This window comes from Ceratotherium simum, chromosome 5, assembly GCF_057802395.1.
Source record: "Ceratotherium simum simum isolate JZ-2026a chromosome 5, ASM5780239v1, whole genome shotgun sequence".
Classification (NCBI taxonomy): Eukaryota; Metazoa; Chordata; class Mammalia; order Perissodactyla; family Rhinocerotidae; genus Ceratotherium; species Ceratotherium simum.
Window position 1 is genome coordinate 24210975 of NC_141904.1, and position 17241 is coordinate 24228215.

A 17241-nucleotide genomic window follows, 5' to 3' on the forward strand; every position below is an offset into this window, starting at 1 on the left:
TGATTCCAAAATCGTGAACATACCTGAGACCCTGAGAAGGTAGAAGATAATGTTATCGTTAAGGACAGAATCCTAGAAAATAATATTTTCCTTCTGTTTCTTACTCCTGATGGAATATGGATTTAACTTGTGAAGAATGTGTAAGAAATTCGTTTGAAATCTCAGGCTATGTACCGTTTGTTAGATATAACTTTTGGTGTCTGTTTTCTGGAGTGACTATAGGAGCCAAAATACCCTACTGGAGAAATCACTATAAATCGCCTTGTTATGAACTCATCACATGTAATTTTTAACATTAAGGTTTTGGAGTAGGATTAGATTTAAATACATTGCCAAATCTGATTATGTTTTTTAATCACTTGGGAAGCTTATAAAAATATACATTCTTGAGCTTCAGGAGGATCTGTTTGAGGTGAGATTCCAGGTAATTATGATGCACAACTGGATTTGACAGCCTCTGATGTAAGTTTGTGACCACATGTATAAAGGGAAACTGCACGTAGTTATTCAGAGACCGACCAAAGATCAAATAACTGATCAAAAACAAGGTTCAGAGAGAGGCAGACAATTTGTACTAGATAAGAAATATGAAGATTTATAAACCAAGGTACCAGCTGGAACAAAGAGCATTTCAAAAGCATTGGTAGCCCCTTAGAACAGTGTGATTTTTTTTTCTTTTCTTCTTTTCTCTTCTCCCCACTTAGATTAAGAGAAAAAAGAAACAAAGGGACTTGGAAATACATGCAGACTTCTTCCCTCGTAACTTGATAACTTTTTATCAGTCAGTTAGAAATGTATCTTGCAAAAGAAACCAAAGTTCATGTGGAAGACAATTGCGAGGACTTTTGACATAAACCTTTCCTAAACACTTGTCGCTAGAGTCATTGACAAGCCCTAGGCAGTGTTTTTCAAATTTTAGTGTACATTAGAACTCCTGAAAAGCTTGTTAAAATTGTACATCCGGACCTCATCCCACATTTTTGAATCAGAATGATTGGAGCAAGGGCCTGGGAACCTGTATTTGGCCCCCTCTCCTCTCTACCCTCACCCCATCACGCTGACTCTAATGCAGATCAGCAGGTGCCATACTTTGTGAAAAACCACCCTAGCTGATATCTCAAAATTGGAGGTCATTTGTTATTAATCATTATTTAGATAACTAACTATGCCTGAGTGGTCTTTAAATAGTGTTCTAATTTTGTGTCATTTTAGTTATAGCACTCGATGATAAGTAATTGTTTAAAATAATTATTTAATAAATGGTTCAATTTTTTAAAGTTAGGAGTAATAGGGTGGTTAAGAAGGAGACTGTTTTTGGCAACTCAGTGAACTACACCATGGGATGCCTGACTGCTAAGAACGTGAAGCTGTGGCTTGAGCACCTGGGAGCAGTTTACCTGGATTGAAGAGAAATTAGGGCCCTGAAGGCAAGATTTTTTAGAGTGTTAATCTTACCAAATCTTCTCAAGGTGATGGTAAACCTTAAGGTCTTTGCCTAGCTACTGCACACCACAAAGCTTCTCATTTTCTCTTAACAGAGAGAAGAGGAGCAGTGCTCTTAGTAGTGTGGCATTGTAGTCATTATAGGCTGACTACAATAGATTTCTCACAAAATTCTGTGCAAATTGCCAGAATGTTAGTTATTCCATCAGTAAGAATGAGCATAAGTAATAATAGTGATGTAAATAATCATCCTGTAAACTCTTTATTGCTAAGGAGTTCAACATGAGGTCACGCGTTCTGAACATCTGGTTGAATGAGTGAATTGTGAATTATCAAGGTCTTGTGAAGAAGGGCGAGAGCTGCCTGCTATCTTTAGGATTCCTGCCTGTCTGTGAAAACTTCCAAAATCGTCATTTTGGATAAATAGGAAATTGACCTGCCAGTGCTAAAGGTGATCAAAAACTATTTTCTTCAGCCCTGTTTAGGAAAGAGAATGATGAAGAGAAGTGTTCTGGTTGTCAGAGTACTTGGCAGATTGTGGTTGATTGTGAAATGGCCCCAAAGTCCTCCCATCCTTATATTCATACCGCTTTGCAATATAACTTTCCCACTTCTATCAAGAGGTAGATTTGATCTTAGCATCTCTTTTTTTTTTTTTTTTCTGTAGTAAAGAGAATTTTATTTCCAGATCTTGCCTTAGTCCCTGCCTAGGCATTAACATTTTTTTTTTTTAATTTTTTGTTTATTGCAGTAACACTGGTTTATAACATTGTATAAATTTCAGGTGTACATCATTATACTTCTATTTCTGCATAGATTACATCATGTTCACCACCCAAATACTAATTACAACCCATCACCATACACATGTGCCGAATTATGCCTTTCGCCCTCCTCCCTCCCCCCTTCCACTCTGGTAACCACCAATCCAATCTCTGTCTCTATGTGTTTGTTTATTGTTGTTATTATCTACTACTTAATGAAGGAAATCATATGGTATTTGACCTTCTCCCTCTGACTTATTTCACTTTGCATAATACCCTCAATGTCCATCCATGTTGTCACAAATGGCTGGATTTCATCGTTTCTTATGGCTGAGTAATATTCCATTGTGTATATATACCACAGCTTCTTTATCCATTCGTCCCTTGATGGGCACTTAGGTTGCTTCCAAGTCTTGGCTATTGTGAATAACACTGCAATGAACACAGGGGTGCATGTATCTTTATGCATTGGTGTTTTCAAGTTCTTTGGATAAATACCCAGCAGTGGAATAGCTGGATCATATGGTAGTTCTATCCTTGATTTTTTGAGGAATCTCCATACTGCTTTCCATAGTGGCTGCACCAGTTTGCACTCCCACCAGCAGTGTATGAGAGTTCCCTTCTCTCCACATCCTCTCCAACACACGTTGTTTCCTGTCTTGTTAATTATAGCCATTCTGACGGGCGTGAGGTGATATCTCATTGTAGTTTTGATTTGCATTTCCCTGATAGTTAATGATTTCGAACATCTTTTCCTGTGCCTGTTGGCCATCTGTATATCTTCTTTGGAGAAATGTCTGTTCAGGTCTTTTGCCCATTTTTTAAATGGGTTGTTAGTTTTTTTGTTGTTGAGATGCATCAGTTCTTTGTATATTTTGGAGATTAAGCCCTTATCAGATGTATGGTTTGCAAATATCTTCTCCCAATTGTTAGGTTGTTTTTTCGTTTTGTTGATGGTTTCCTTTGCTGTGCAGAAGCTTTTTAGTTTGATGTAGTCCCATTTGTTTATTTTTTCTATTGTTTCTCTTGCCTGGTCAGACATGGTGCTTGAAAATATGTTGCTAAGACCGATGTCGAAGAGCGTGCTGCCTATGTTTTCTTCTAGAAGTTTCATAGTTTCAGGTCTTACCTTCAAGTCTTTAATCCATTTTGAGTTAATTTTTGTGTATGGTGTAAGGTAAGGGTCTACTTTCATTTTTTTTTGCATGTGGCTGTCCAGTTTTCCCAACACCGTTTGTTGAAGAGACTTTCTTTTCTCCATTGTATGTTCTTGGCTCCCTTGTCAAAGATTAGCTGTCCATAGATGTGTGGGTTTATTTCTGGGCTTTCCATTCTATTCCATTGATCTGTGTGTCTGTTTTTGTGCCAGTACCATGCTGTTTTGGTTACTATAGCTTTGTAGTATATTTTGAAATCAGGGAGCATGATACCTCCAGCTTTGTTCTTTTTTCTCAGGATTCCTTTACTTATTCGGGGTCTTTTGTTGTTCCAAATAAATTTTAGGATTCTTTGCTCTATTTCTGTGAAAAATGTCGTTGGAACTTTGATAGGGATTGCATTGAATCTATAGATGGCTTTAGGAAGTATGGACATCTTAACTATGTTAATTCTTCCAATCCAAGAGCACGGAATATCTCTCCATTTCTTTGTGTCTTCTTCAATTTCTTTCAGCAATGTTTTATAGTTTTCCATGTACAGCTCTTTCACCTCTTTGGTTAAGTTTATTCCTAGGTATTTTATTCTTTTTGTTGCAATTGTAAATGGGATGGTATTCTTAATTTCTCTTCCTGCTACTTCGTTGTTAGTGTATAGAAATGCAACTGATTTTTGTATGTTGATTTTGTATCCTGCAACTTTACCATATTCGTTTATTACTTCTAAAAGTTTTCTGGTGGATTCTTTAGGGTTTTCTATATATAAAATCATGTCATCTGCAAATAGTGACAGTTTCACTTCTTCCTTTCCAATTTGGATCCATTTTCTTTCTTTCTCTTGCCTGATTGCTCTGGCTAGGACTTCCAGTACTATGTTAAATAGGAGTGGTGACAGTGGGCATCCTTGTCTGGTTCCTGTTCTTAGAGGGATAGCTTTCAGTTTTTCACCATTGAGGATGATATTAGCTGTGGGTTTGTCATATATGGTCTTTATTATGTTGAGGTACTTTCCTTCTATACCCATTTTATTCAGAGTTTTTATCATAAATGGGTGCTGTATCTTGTCAAATGCATCTATTGAGATGATCATGTGATTTTTATTCTTCATTTTATTAATGTGGTGTATCACGTTGATTGATTTGCGAATGTTAAACCATCCCTGCATACCTGGAATAAATCCCACTTGATCATGGCTTATAATCTTTTTAACGTATTGTTGTATGCAATTTGCTAGTATTTTGTTGAGGATTTTTGCATCAATGTTCATCAGTGATATTGGCCTGTAGTTTTCTTTATTTGTGTTGTCCTTGTCTGGTTTTGGTATCAGGGTAATGTCAGCTTCATAGAATGAGTTAGGGAGCTTTCCCTGCTCCTCAATTTTTTGGAAGAGTTTGAGAAGGATAGGTATTAAGTCTTCTTTGAATGTTTGGTAGAATTCACCAGGGAAGCCGTCCGGTCCTGGACTTTTATTTTTGGGGAGGTTTTTGATTACTGTTTCAATCTTCTTACTGGTGATTGGTCTATTCAAATTCTCTACTTCTTCTTGATCAAGTTTTGGAAGGTTGTATGATTCTAAGAATTTATCAATTTCTTCCAGATTGTCGAATTGGTTGGCATATAGCCTTTCATAGTATTCTCTTATAATCTTTTGTATTTCTGAGGTGTCTGTTGTAATTTCTCTTCTTTCATTTCTGATTTTACTCATTTGTGCCTTCTCTCTTTTTTTCTTGGTGAGTCTAGCTAAAAGTTCGTCAATTTTGTTGATCTTTTCAACTACCAGCTCTTGGTTTTATTAATTTTTTCTATTTTTTTTTGGTCTCTATTTCATTTATTTCTGCTCTCATTTTTATGATTTCCCTTCTTCTACTGATTTTGGGCTTGGTTTGTTATTCTTTTTCCAGTTCCTTTAGGTGCATTGTTAGGTTGTTTATTTGAGATTTTTCTTGTTTGTTGAGATAGGCCTGTATTGCTATAAACTTCCCTCTTAGAACTGCTTTTGCTGTATCCCATAAATTCTGGCATGTCGTATTTTCATTTTCATTTGTCTCCAGGTATTTTTTGATTTCTTCTTTGATTTCTTCGTTAACCCAGTCGTTGTTCAGTAGCATTTTGTTTAATCTCCACGTATTTGTGGCTTTTCTGATTTTCTTCCTATAGTTGATTTCTAGTTTCATACATTGTGGTCAGAAAAGATGCTTGGTATTATTTCAATCTTCTTAAATTTATGGAGACTTGTTTTGTGGCCTAATATGTGAACAATCCTGGAAAATGTTCCATGTGCATTTGAAAAGAACGTGTATTCTTCGGTTTTTGGATGGAATGCTCTGTATATCTACTAGGTCCATCTGTTCTAGTGTATCATTTAAGGCCAATGTTTCCTTATTGATCTTCTGTTTGGATGATCTATCCATTGGTGTAAGTGGAGTGTTAAAGGCCCCTACTATTATTGTGTTACTGTCTATTTTTGTTTTTATGTCTGTTAATAATTGCTTTATATATTTAGGTGCACCTACATTGCGTGTGTAGATATTTACAAGCGTTATATCCTCTTGTTGGATTGTTTCCTTGATCATTATGTAATGACGTTCTTTGTCTCTTTTTATAGTTTTTGTTTTAAAGTCTATTTTGTCTGATATGAGTACTGCTACCCCAGTTTTCTTTTCATTGCCATTTGCATGGAGTATCTTTTTCCATCCCTTCACTTTCATTTTGTGAGTGTCTTTAGGTCTGAAATGTGTCTCTTGTATGCAGCATATATATGGGTCTTGTTTTTTTATCCAATCAGCCACCCTATGCCTTTTAATTGGAGCATTTAGTCCATTGACGTTTAAAGTAGCTATTGATAAATATGTACTTACTGCCATTTTTTAACTTTTTTTTTTCTCAGTGTTTTAGTAGTCCTTCTCTGTTCCTTCCTTCTTCTATACAGAATTGATGGTCTCTTTAGTTTGACCTCTGTCTGAAAGCTCTACTCTTTAACTCCCCTCCTCCCTCCTTTTATGTTTTTGATATCATATCTAACCTCTTTTTTGTGCATTTGTATCCATTACCCTCCTATCATGGAAATAGATAATTTTTCCTATTTGTGGTCTTCTCTTTTCCCCTTAAATCAGTCCCTTTAACATTTCTTGTAGCACTGGTTTCTTGGTGACAAACTCCTTTAATTTTTGCTTGTCTGGGAAATTTTTGATCTCTCTTTCCATTTTGAATGATAACCTTGCTGGGTAGAGTATTCTTGGCTGTAAGTTTTTTCCTCTTAGCACTTTAAATATATCATGCATTCTCTTCTAGCCTGTAAGGTTTCTGCTGAGAAGTCAGCTGATAGCCTTATGGGGTTTCCTTTGTATGTAACTTGATTTTCTCTTGCGGCTTTTAGGATTCTCTCTTTATCTTTAATTCTGGACATTTTGATTATGATGTGTCTTGGTGTGGGCCTCTTTGGGTTTATCTTGTTTGGGGCTCTCTGTGCTTCCTGTACCTGGATGTCTGTTTCCTTCCTTAGGTTAGGAAAGTTTTCATCTATTATTTCTTGAAATAGATTCTCTGCCCCTTTGTCTTGCTCTTCTCCTTCTGGGACACCTATAACACAGGTGTTGGTGCGCTTGATGTTGTCCCAGAGGTGCCTTAGACTGTCCTCACTCTTTTTAATTCTTTTCTCTTTTACCTGTTCAGCTTGGGTAATTTCTTCTAGTCTTTCATCCAGCTCACAGATCCGTTCTTCTGTATCCTCTACTCTGCTTTTGAGTCCCTCTAGTGAACTTTTCATTTCCTGTATTGTATTCTTCATTTCTGATTGGTTCTTTTTTATATCTTCCATTTCTTTGTTGACATTCTCACTTGTTCATCTATTCTTCTCCCCATATCAGTGAGCATCCTTAACACTCTTAGTTTGAACTCTCTGTCGGGTAGGTTGCTCATTTCTGTTTCACTTAGTTCCTTTTCTGGGGTTTTGTCCTGTTCCCTTACTTGGAATGTATTCCTTTGCCTCCTCATTTTGCCTCTTTCTCTGTGCTTGTGACTACGTATTAGGTAGGTCAGCTACGTCTCCTGCTCTTGGATAGGTGACCTTATGTAAGTGATGGCTTAGGAGGGCTGCAGTGTGCTTCCCTCAGTTCTCAATGTTCCAGGGGTGACCCCTATGTGGGCTACGTGTGTCCTTCTGTTGTGGCCCGTTTGCTCTCCCTGTAGGCGCCCAGGGAGGCCGAGTTATGCGCCTGGCCAGCTGTTGTAATGCTCAGCTGCTTGTAGTTGTTGTGGGCCCTTCAGTCTCTTTACCAGGTGTGGGGAGCCCCAGCACAGTTGGCTGCAAGTTCTAATACCACATTTGTGTTGCAGTATTTCTTTTAAGTGAGTAGGCCCCCAGTGTGGCAGGTTGTTAGGCTCAGGGCCTTACAATTGCTATAAGCCTCCAGCCTTTAGGTCTCTTGTCAGTTCTCTGAGGATTGCAGCTGTGTGGGGCTGGCCTCAGGCACAGGAGCACCCAATTGTTTCAGGCTTTGGAAGGTGGAACAAACCCCCTATGTGGGTCTTTGAGAAGCACAAGTCTTCTGCAGCTGACAAGCCCTGCCGCCCACAGGTCCACACACACAGTCAACACAGTCCTGCCCCGTGTGCGTGCCCTGACCTCCCGAAGCCGACCCAGTCTCTCCATGGTGGGAGCCCCACACACTCCACCACTGCCCTACACTTTCCACCCTCTCCTTGTGCACACCCTGTCCCACTGAAGTGGGCTCAGTTGCCAGGCTGCAGAGAATCCAGTCACCAATCTATGCAGGCCCACAAGTTGCCCGAGGGCTTGTTGTTGGGTGAGGCCAGTCTCTAGGGTGGGCTGCCCGCCCTGGCTGAGTTGGATTAAATTGGTGCTCTAGCGGGTGGGGCAGACCTGGGCTAGCAGGCCTCAGGGAGAACTCCAATGGCGTCTGTGTCAGCACGCCCACACCGGGCCACAACAATGGCCGCCGCCAATGTCCCAGTCCCTGGAGAGGTCTCACCCCTCACTGAGATGCACTCAGGGCCTATTAGGTGAGTCTCTTCTCACCAAAGCACTGTGCACCTTTCTTTCTGGTGATTTTAGGTTGCTTTCTGAAACGGGTGAGTTTGTGCGCGGGCTCTTTAAGAGCCGGTTTTAATGTCTTTGTGAACCAGGTTTTCTGGGGGTACTCGCCAATGTTTTAGTAGCAGGCACAGTCAGATATTATGCCACTGGTCTCGATTGTGCTGGGTCCACAAAATGCCCACAGCGGGGGCGCTCCCTGGCTCAGGGCCCCATGCCTCCAGGGAGGGCTGCGTACTTGTGAGCTGCTCCGGGCGGCTGTGAGGCGCTGCGGCTTGTGAAGGCGGCGTTTTTTCTCTCCAGAAGGGAGTTTCTGCCTCTTCCACCTCAGTTAGGATTGTCCGTTGTTGCAGGAGTTCCTCTTATCCAGTTTTCAGTTCTGTCTCAGGGGTAATTTTTCCACGAGTAGTTGTAAATTGGCTGTGTCCCTATCTTAGCATCTCTTGAATCTGGTCTTGCCCACATGACTTCAACAATGTGACATTAATTAGCAAATGTGATACAAGGAAAGGCTTGAAAAGTGTTTGCACGAGCTTTCTTGCTATCGAGAACTTTGTAACCACCACCACGTGAAGAAGCCAGGACTAGCCTATTGGAGGATGAGAAACACCTCAGTTGACAGCCAGCACCAACTGACAGCCTTCCCCACCTCCTAACGTGGAGATGAGGCCATTCTAGTCCATCCAGCCCCCAGTCAACACTGAGACTTGTGAGCAATAATAAAAAGTTTTTTGTTTTAAGCCCCTATGTTTCAGAGTGGTTTGTTATGTCGTGAAACCTAACTGATACAGAGCGCTATGGTCTGAATGTTTGTGTCCCCCCAAAACCCGTATATTGAAATCCTAACCCCCAAAGGTGATGGTGTTAGTAGGTGAGGCCTTTGGGAAGTACTTAAGGTCATGGGGGCAGAACCCTCATGAATGGGATTAGTGCTCTTATAAAAGAGGCTCCAGAGAGCTCTCTAGCCCCTTCTGTGTATGTTGTATGTGAGGATACAATGAAAAGTCTGTGACCTGGAAGAGGGCCCTCACTCAACCATGCTGGCACCCTGTTCTCAGACTTCCAGCCTCCAGACCTCTGAGAAATACATTTCTGATGTTTATAAGCTACCCAGTCTGTGATGTTTCGTTACAGCAGCCCAAATGGACTAAGACACAGGACACAGAGCATATTTCTTTGAAAACACTTGGTACTTTTATCTTTGGAAGAATGTCAGTTTTTCCCCTGAGGCCAAATTCTTTGAGGGCAAAAAAGAGTTTCTTGCTCATTGTAGCAGACACGTCTTACTTGTCTCATCAGACTCTTTGGCCTAACCTGCCTGCTAGACTCCAACTCACTTGCTCTGCCTCAGTTGCTGCCACAGCCACCAGACTCCCTACTGGTCCGTGTGGTCCTGATGCCTGAGGCCCAAGGCTGCTCGCCCAGTCTCTCTCACTCCTCCAACCACTTCTGGGCTCCAACAAAATGCCATGCAAGATCCGGCTTCCTGAGCAGTTGCTGAAGGGGCCAGATGATGCAACCCAGAAGTGCAGGGACTTAACTCCCTGGGGAGCAAACTTTGAACAACTGAGATGGAGACAGGAGGGAGGTGAACAGATAAATTCCCTTTCTTTCCTCTCTCTGATGGGCTTAGTAAGAACAGTTTCTCTGCAAAGCCTGTCCGAATATGTCCCTCGCTGGGCAGCCAGCAGGAATCTTGCAAAGCTTGAAGCTGTGGCCCACACAGTAATGTATCATCTGAAGTTGCTTCCACTTTCCCTGTTTCCTTCTCCTTTTCCTCACTCTTCCCATCCTGGGACTGTGCCTTCCAATAAAGCATCAGGACTCAGACTCAGGCTGTGTCTTTTAGGGAACTCAGATGGAGGTCTTCATTTTGTATTCTAAGCATTATCAAACATTTTCTGGTGTTTAGGATCCCCCTAGTTCAGAATTCACTTGCTGCTGTCACTTGAAGGATTTTATCAGAAACACTGCAAAGTGTAATGCACAGAATTAGACTCACAGAGGTCAAATCTTGGCTGTACCATAGGGGGAAAGCCTTATGATGCTGCTCCCTGATGGCCATCTTGGGCCACACATATTAATTAATCGTCGATTAATTTATTTGCTTTTGTGTATGCGACTCACATACTCTTCAAAAATTCAAATAATTAAGAACGTAAAACAGAGTCTCCCTCCCACTTTTCCTCTGTCCCTGAATTCCATTTCCCAAAGGAAAATCCTTTTATCAGTTTTCTTTTGTATCCTTACTGAGATGTTCCATGCACATACATGTATAGAATACATTTTTTATTTTTTATTTAATTAATTAATTTTTTTGTGAGGAAGATTAGCCCTGAGCTAACATCTGTTGCCAATCCTCCTCTTTTTGCAGAGGAAGATTGGCCCTGGGCTAATATTCATGCCCATCTTCCTCTACTTTATATGGGATGCCACCACAGCCTGGCTTGATAAGTGGTACGTATGTCTGCACCCGGGATTCGAACCTGTGAACCCTGGGCTGCCAAAGCAGAGCATATGAACTTAACCCCTACGCCACCGGGCCGGCCCCTACATCTTTTATTTTTAAATATTTATTATTATTATTATTTACATATTGTTCTGCTCCTTGCTTTTCTCGCTTTCCCATGTGTCCTGGAGATCATTTCAAATCATTTTATAAGAGCTGCCCCGGTCTTCTTAATGACTGTACCATTTTCCACTGTATGGTGGTAGCAGAGTTTATCTAAAGAGTCCTGTAGTGATGAACATTTCGGTTGTTTCCAACTTTGATATTGCAAAAAACTCTGCAATATGTTATACATACATCTCTGAGCAACTGATAAATTCTTAGACGTGGAATTGCTGAGACAAAAGGGTTCGTGTGCTTTTTATATTTTGAAATTACCATATTGACATGTATTTTCTTAACATTTGCTTAAGTTCTTGACTCAAAATGGCCATGAGTATCTTCTCTCTCTAAGCGTGTTCTACTGCATCTAAGAAGGCTGAGGTTTAACCAGCGTGTGGGGGAAATGTGAGCTGACTCTCCAAACAGAAGAGCTGGGGGTAGGGGTTTGGAGGGACGGAGGGAGGAACTGGATTGAAGCAAGGAGACAATTGGAGGTGTGCCAAAGCAACACTCTTTCATCATTGTGGGGAAGCAAATTCTAGGAGGCATCGTGAGCACTGCAATGATCAAAAAGGCAGAGGAGAAGAGCGAATCCACCTTAGGTAAAGCCAGTGCCAGGCAGTGAGGGGACTAATTAGGACAGTAAAGAGACAAAGGCTCATGCTCACATACGGAGTCGATCTTTAATTACTTTAAATAGGTTAAAGATTCATTACAAATTATGATTTTTCTCCCTGGACATCCTCTGATAACAATAGATGCTTTTTCTTTCCCCTCAAAGTCAGACACAATCAGAACAGTAGCACGTAAAGTATCTCTTCCAAACCACAGGGAACTCCCTGACGCCAGGGTGACACTGCCAAGGCAGCCCTTTTCCATTCTTTTGGCTCTTCTTTCAGTTAGGGGCACCCCTCCTGACACACATGGTCTGGGGGTCTCTCTCCCATCCCCAGGCAGAGGGCTGCAGAGGGAGACAGTTCCATCTCCACACAGCAGCTCGTCTCCGTGGACAGGATATTGAAGAGCAAAGGGCTGACAGCTCATCCCTTCTCAGATGTTCTTTAATCTCTACCCTTGCTGACCTAGTTCTATCTCCCTTCTTCACTCACTTGACTACTGGCTTCCAAGATCTCGCTCTCAGTGCTGTTGTCATTTCAGCAGAAGAGTTTCTACAACGGAGGGCAGATTTCTCTGCTTAAACGAGGGTATAGAAATGTCCAGCCAGGGGCAATAAGAACACCTTTTCGTGACTGTTAACCCCATAATTCTCCTAGAGCCATCCTTTTTGTCGTTTGTCTCTGTTTTATCTATCTAAAGGAAAGAATAAATGAAAGGTAACATTACAGAGAAATTACATATTTGTATTTTTTTTGCTTAGGAAGATTAGCCCTGAGCTAACATCTATTGCCAATCTTCCTCTTTTTTTTGCTTGAGGAAGATTAGCCCTGAGCTAACATCTGTGCCAATCTTCCTCTATTTTATATGTAAGTCACCATCACAGCACAGCTGACGAGTGGTGTAGGTCCACACCTGGGATCTGAACCCACAAATCCAGGCTGCCAAAGCAGAAAGCATGAAACTTAACCACTAGGCCACAGGGCCAGCCCCAGAAATTACGTATTTTAATTGATGAAGAAAGCTATGTAATTTAGGACTCTATGATTCCGGTTGAGTTGATCAAATGTCCTTTTTAAAAGACACAAGAGGGCATTTTCACTTGTTAAAACACTTACACATTTTGCCACAATATGTCCTAGGATATTTATCATGGCAAATTTTCCCCCTAAATTAGGCATAGGAATAGAATCTAGGAGGCAGGAACCATGTGCTAGGATAATCTGGACCATATCTGAAGCAAGCACTCTGAAATGTATATTGCATGCACTACCTATTTGAATTTTCTGCCTAGAACAATGTATCTGTACACAGCATGATGGCCTCAAGCTAGAAGTGCCTACCACAATTTTGTGTTCTCATTCTTCCAAATGGAATAAAAATAATTCTATCATATTTTGATATAGTCTGGTTAGAATAGTCAGAATTATAACCTAGATTTTTCCATACTAGAAATAATTATTTTGATGTGTTAGTAGCCTTCAAATTTTAAATCATATTGAAGGAGACTAAATGGCCCAGAGAATTTGGATTCATCTAAGAGAAGGATCCAAACAGAATATTTGATTTGCTTAGTCGTTGTCTAAATTAATCGTCAAATTTTTTCTGCAAAGGAAATGTTTGTCAAATAAACTCTTTAATGGAACCCCAATGTATATAAAATAGATGAAGGCTGGAGTTATGTCTGCTTGCATTTCTCCTCTCTGCTCCTTGCCCTCCCACCTTTCCAGATCTAGATGCCTTGGAGCCCAGAACTGGACAGAGCTGGCAGGGGCTGGGTATTTCTGCATTGTCACTACCTGACAGCATCTAGCATGTAAGGGTGCCCAATTAATGTCTGTGAAATTACGCAGAACCTAGTGCTCATAGAAACATGAATATAAGATGTTTTAGGTAGAAATATTTAGAGTTCATGTTTTAAAAAATTGATCCAAATGAGATCTACGTATTTCAAGTCTGTGTTCCTTAGCGACATTTAAAAAGGTTTGTGAGGATTACTTTGGGAGTGCCACAGATTGTTATAAGGGTTGTGATCCGCTTCTGGGCAAATGTAACATTTAGGGTGATAGGGGACCAAGTAGGATGACCTAATGGTTGGGAAGGGAATATGAGGGGATGTTAATATCTATTTGTTCATCTATTAGCAGAGTTGTTTGACTCATCTACCTGGCTGATGTGTCCTCCAAAAGCTGGGGGCTAAGTTGAAGGGGTATCATCTTCCCATACAAAGATGTGTATGTGTGTGTGTGTGTGTGGCACTCCTTGATCAAGGCTTATGGTAGAGTTGTGAACTGGCAGGTTAAGGGCAAAATCTAGCCCAAAGATTCTGGCTCACAGAATGCTTTAAAAATAATTTTGAATTTTTTGCCAAGATTTTAAAACTTGGGAGATTTCCCATATAAATCCAGATTTCTGGTTTCTCTTGAAAAAGTAGAAGATCTAGCAACCCAGTGAGCCTACCTTCCTCTTAACCAATGGTTCTTACAGTGTGGTCCCTGGGCCAGCAGCATCAGCACCACTTGGGAACTTGTTAAATACTCTGGGGATGGGCCCAGCAATCTGTGTTTTAACAAACTCTCTGATGATGCTGATGCATGCTTGCATTTGAGAGCCACAGCTGTTGAATATAATGGGGAAGAGCTTGGTGGTCTGTGTGCTTTCCACCGAGGCTGTTCTGCTCATTCACTCAATTATCTGGTCCTTTGAGCATTTGAAGATTTCTTCTCGTTGTATATGGATACGAGATCACTTAGTATGAAGGCATGAGATTTTCAAACCTCCAATTATGAATCTGAGTCCCTGAAGATCTGAGGTCATGCAAAGATCTTTAGGAACCCTAGCACCATCCCACAGGCATATCAGATCTAACTTCCTATCTTCTTTTAGTTGCTGCCCATGTGGCAGTATGAGAAAACTCAATTAGTCCAAAGAGATAAGGGCATATTAAAGTCTTGGGAGGAAGAGAGCCCTGGAAGAGTCCCTAATGCATACAAGTAAAATGGTTAGATAAAGCTTTATTTAATTATATTGCAGGCGGGAAGAGAGTCACAAGTAATCTTGGTGTATTCAGTGTGTGGTTTTTAATGAACTTTTCAGAATGTCTGTATGGTTTCTGCCAGTTTGTCAGACAGCCATCAATTACACAGCCTCACCCTGAATATAAACCAGCCACCATTTCATTATCAGCGAACATCTACTGAAGCCAACTCTCTATGTGTGGGTCAGCATTCTAAGTAATTGCCAAGCATGAGTCCCACATGGAGGTACCCTCAAGTCAGCCTTCTGTTTACTCATCCAACTGCTATTCTTATTAAAAGAAGACGTGTATGACTCTTAGATCAACCAAAGGTGTTTCTTTTTTTTTTTTTTAGCTCTTTTAGACCCTAAAGATAATGTTTAGCTTCCAAAATAATTATGAAATAATATTAATTAGTGCTCATCAAATACCCGTATCTTCTGTATTTCCCAGCCCCGAGGCAGATAGGTGGGATCAAATGGCTAATTCTTACTAATGGAATGTAAACAGAAGTGTTGTGTCACTCCTGGTCTGAGACAGGTAAGTGAAGGTGCATCTTCTCTGTGCTTTCACCTTTCCTGCTTCAGCAATTTTAGAGAACACATGTTTGAGATGATGGAATTACGACGTGGAAGCAGCTTGGGTCTTTGATTTGCCGTCTGAAAGAGTGCCTTGCGGGAGGACTACCTGACCCACTGCAGACTCTGGCATCCACAAGAATTAAGCCTTTGTTGTGTCACATTTTGCTATGGATAATTTTGCCCCAGATAGCCTGTCTTATCCTGAGTAATAGAAAGTGTTGTAACTCTGATAAGCTGGCATGGCTAAGGAACATGCTAGGAGTTCAGTGGAAGCCAATATGAAAGAAGCAGCCGCTGGGAACTTACACATCTGCAGAGTTGGCCCGTGAAAGGAGTGGTCAGCAGCCCATTTGACAGTGTCCAGAGAATGAGGCTTGTTTGAGACTGGAGTCAGTATCCAACAAGATTTGATCTAATGAGCAGGACACAGCAGCAGGATTTTCTGGGCAGTGATGATACTTAAGATCATATAGGAGGAATCATGGTGGTTTAGGATAATTTAATGATTTGGAACAGGACCCCAGGCAGTTACTGAGAGGGTGGTACATAGGGCCACACCCTTGGAGAAGGAAGTTTGGGTTGAGTGAACAGGACCCCAAGAAGGAGGATTGAGGCTAAGTACAGAGTACATGACCCGGAAGAAAAAGTGGTGGTGGGGGGAGAGATACTCGGATCTCTAAAGAAGATGCCCAATTTGGGGTTTGGGTGACCAGGTAGATGGAAGCACCCTTCCCTGAGATAGGGGATATGGGATAAAGGGTTCAGATTTGTTTGTAGTGAGTTTTGGATATATATGGGACATCCAAATATCAGTAGAGGTACCAATAAGCAGCTTGGAGTGGCTCATAGCCTCCTCTTAATTTCAATTAGCCTTCTACTCGGCTACCCCAATTACATACAAAGTCGTAATAGACGGTAATACACAGTCAATACAGTATGTATACTATGAAAAGGCAGTTTTAATACAGCCCCAGCCCTTCCCTTCCCTCTAGAGTTCTGTTTCTAAACCTCTCATATAAAAATTCTGGGGCATAAAGATGGAAATGTAACTGGTGGGAGAGAATGGAATTGCCCCCAAAAAGTGTATCAGATAAGAAGAGGACCTAATATAGAAACCTGAGCAGCGCCAATGTCTGAGAGCCAGGTTGAGAAAGAAGACCTGTGAAGGTGATTAAAGGAAAAGAGTTGAGAATGGTGTCCAAGAAATCAAGGTAGGAGAGTTTAATGGAAGAGAGAAAGATTATCAACAGTTACCAAAATTATAGGGAAAGTAAGGACAAATCCTTAGTGGGTTTTTCCACTAAGGAATCATTGTCAACATGGGTGGGTATGGAAGGCAGATTGAGATAGGAATGGGAGGTGAGAAAATGGAGGTGATGAGTGGAGACAACTTCTTCAAGAACATTGGCCATAGGGATAGCTATCAATAACCAAAGGGGAATTTGGGTTTGCTACTCTGGCCATAACAACCACAGTGGTCCTTTTAATGCAGGAGTCAGATCACGTCACTTCTCTCCTGGAAACCTACCAGGGCTCCTCACTTCTCTCAGCATCAAAGCCAGAGTCCTCAGAGGAGTCTATGAGGTCAGACATGATCTTCTTCACCATCAGCATGAACTCCTGTGACTGCCCCTCTTGCTCACTCCCTACCAGCGACACTGCCTTTCTGGTTGACATGCCAGGCAGGCTCCTACCTTAGACCCGGCTTGTTCCTTTTGCCTGGAACATTCTTCCCCCAGACATCCTCTAACTCACTCATCTCCTTCAAGTCTTGACTCCAATGTTTTCCCAATGAATAAAATCCGGACTGGTCTTTGAAAATTGCCACTTGCCCTCGAACCTCTGCACTCCTGCTTCTTTCTTATTGTGCTTGACGTTTTCTTTTTCTATCACGTTTATCATTTAATATATTATGTCTATTGTTTATTTTTTGTTTGTCTTCTCTTGCTAGAATATAATCTCTTCCAAAGCAGGGCTCCTTGACCATTTTATTCCACTGATGTC

At 41.1% G+C, this 17241-nt stretch overlaps 1 pseudogene; it reads right to left on the reverse strand.

The window, feature by feature from the left end:
- Positions 1 to 16914, reverse strand: part of LOC147916984 (small ubiquitin-related modifier 1 pseudogene) — a 50887-nt pseudogene extending 33973 nt beyond the window's left edge.
- Between the last annotated feature and the right edge of the window lie 327 nt (positions 16915 to 17241).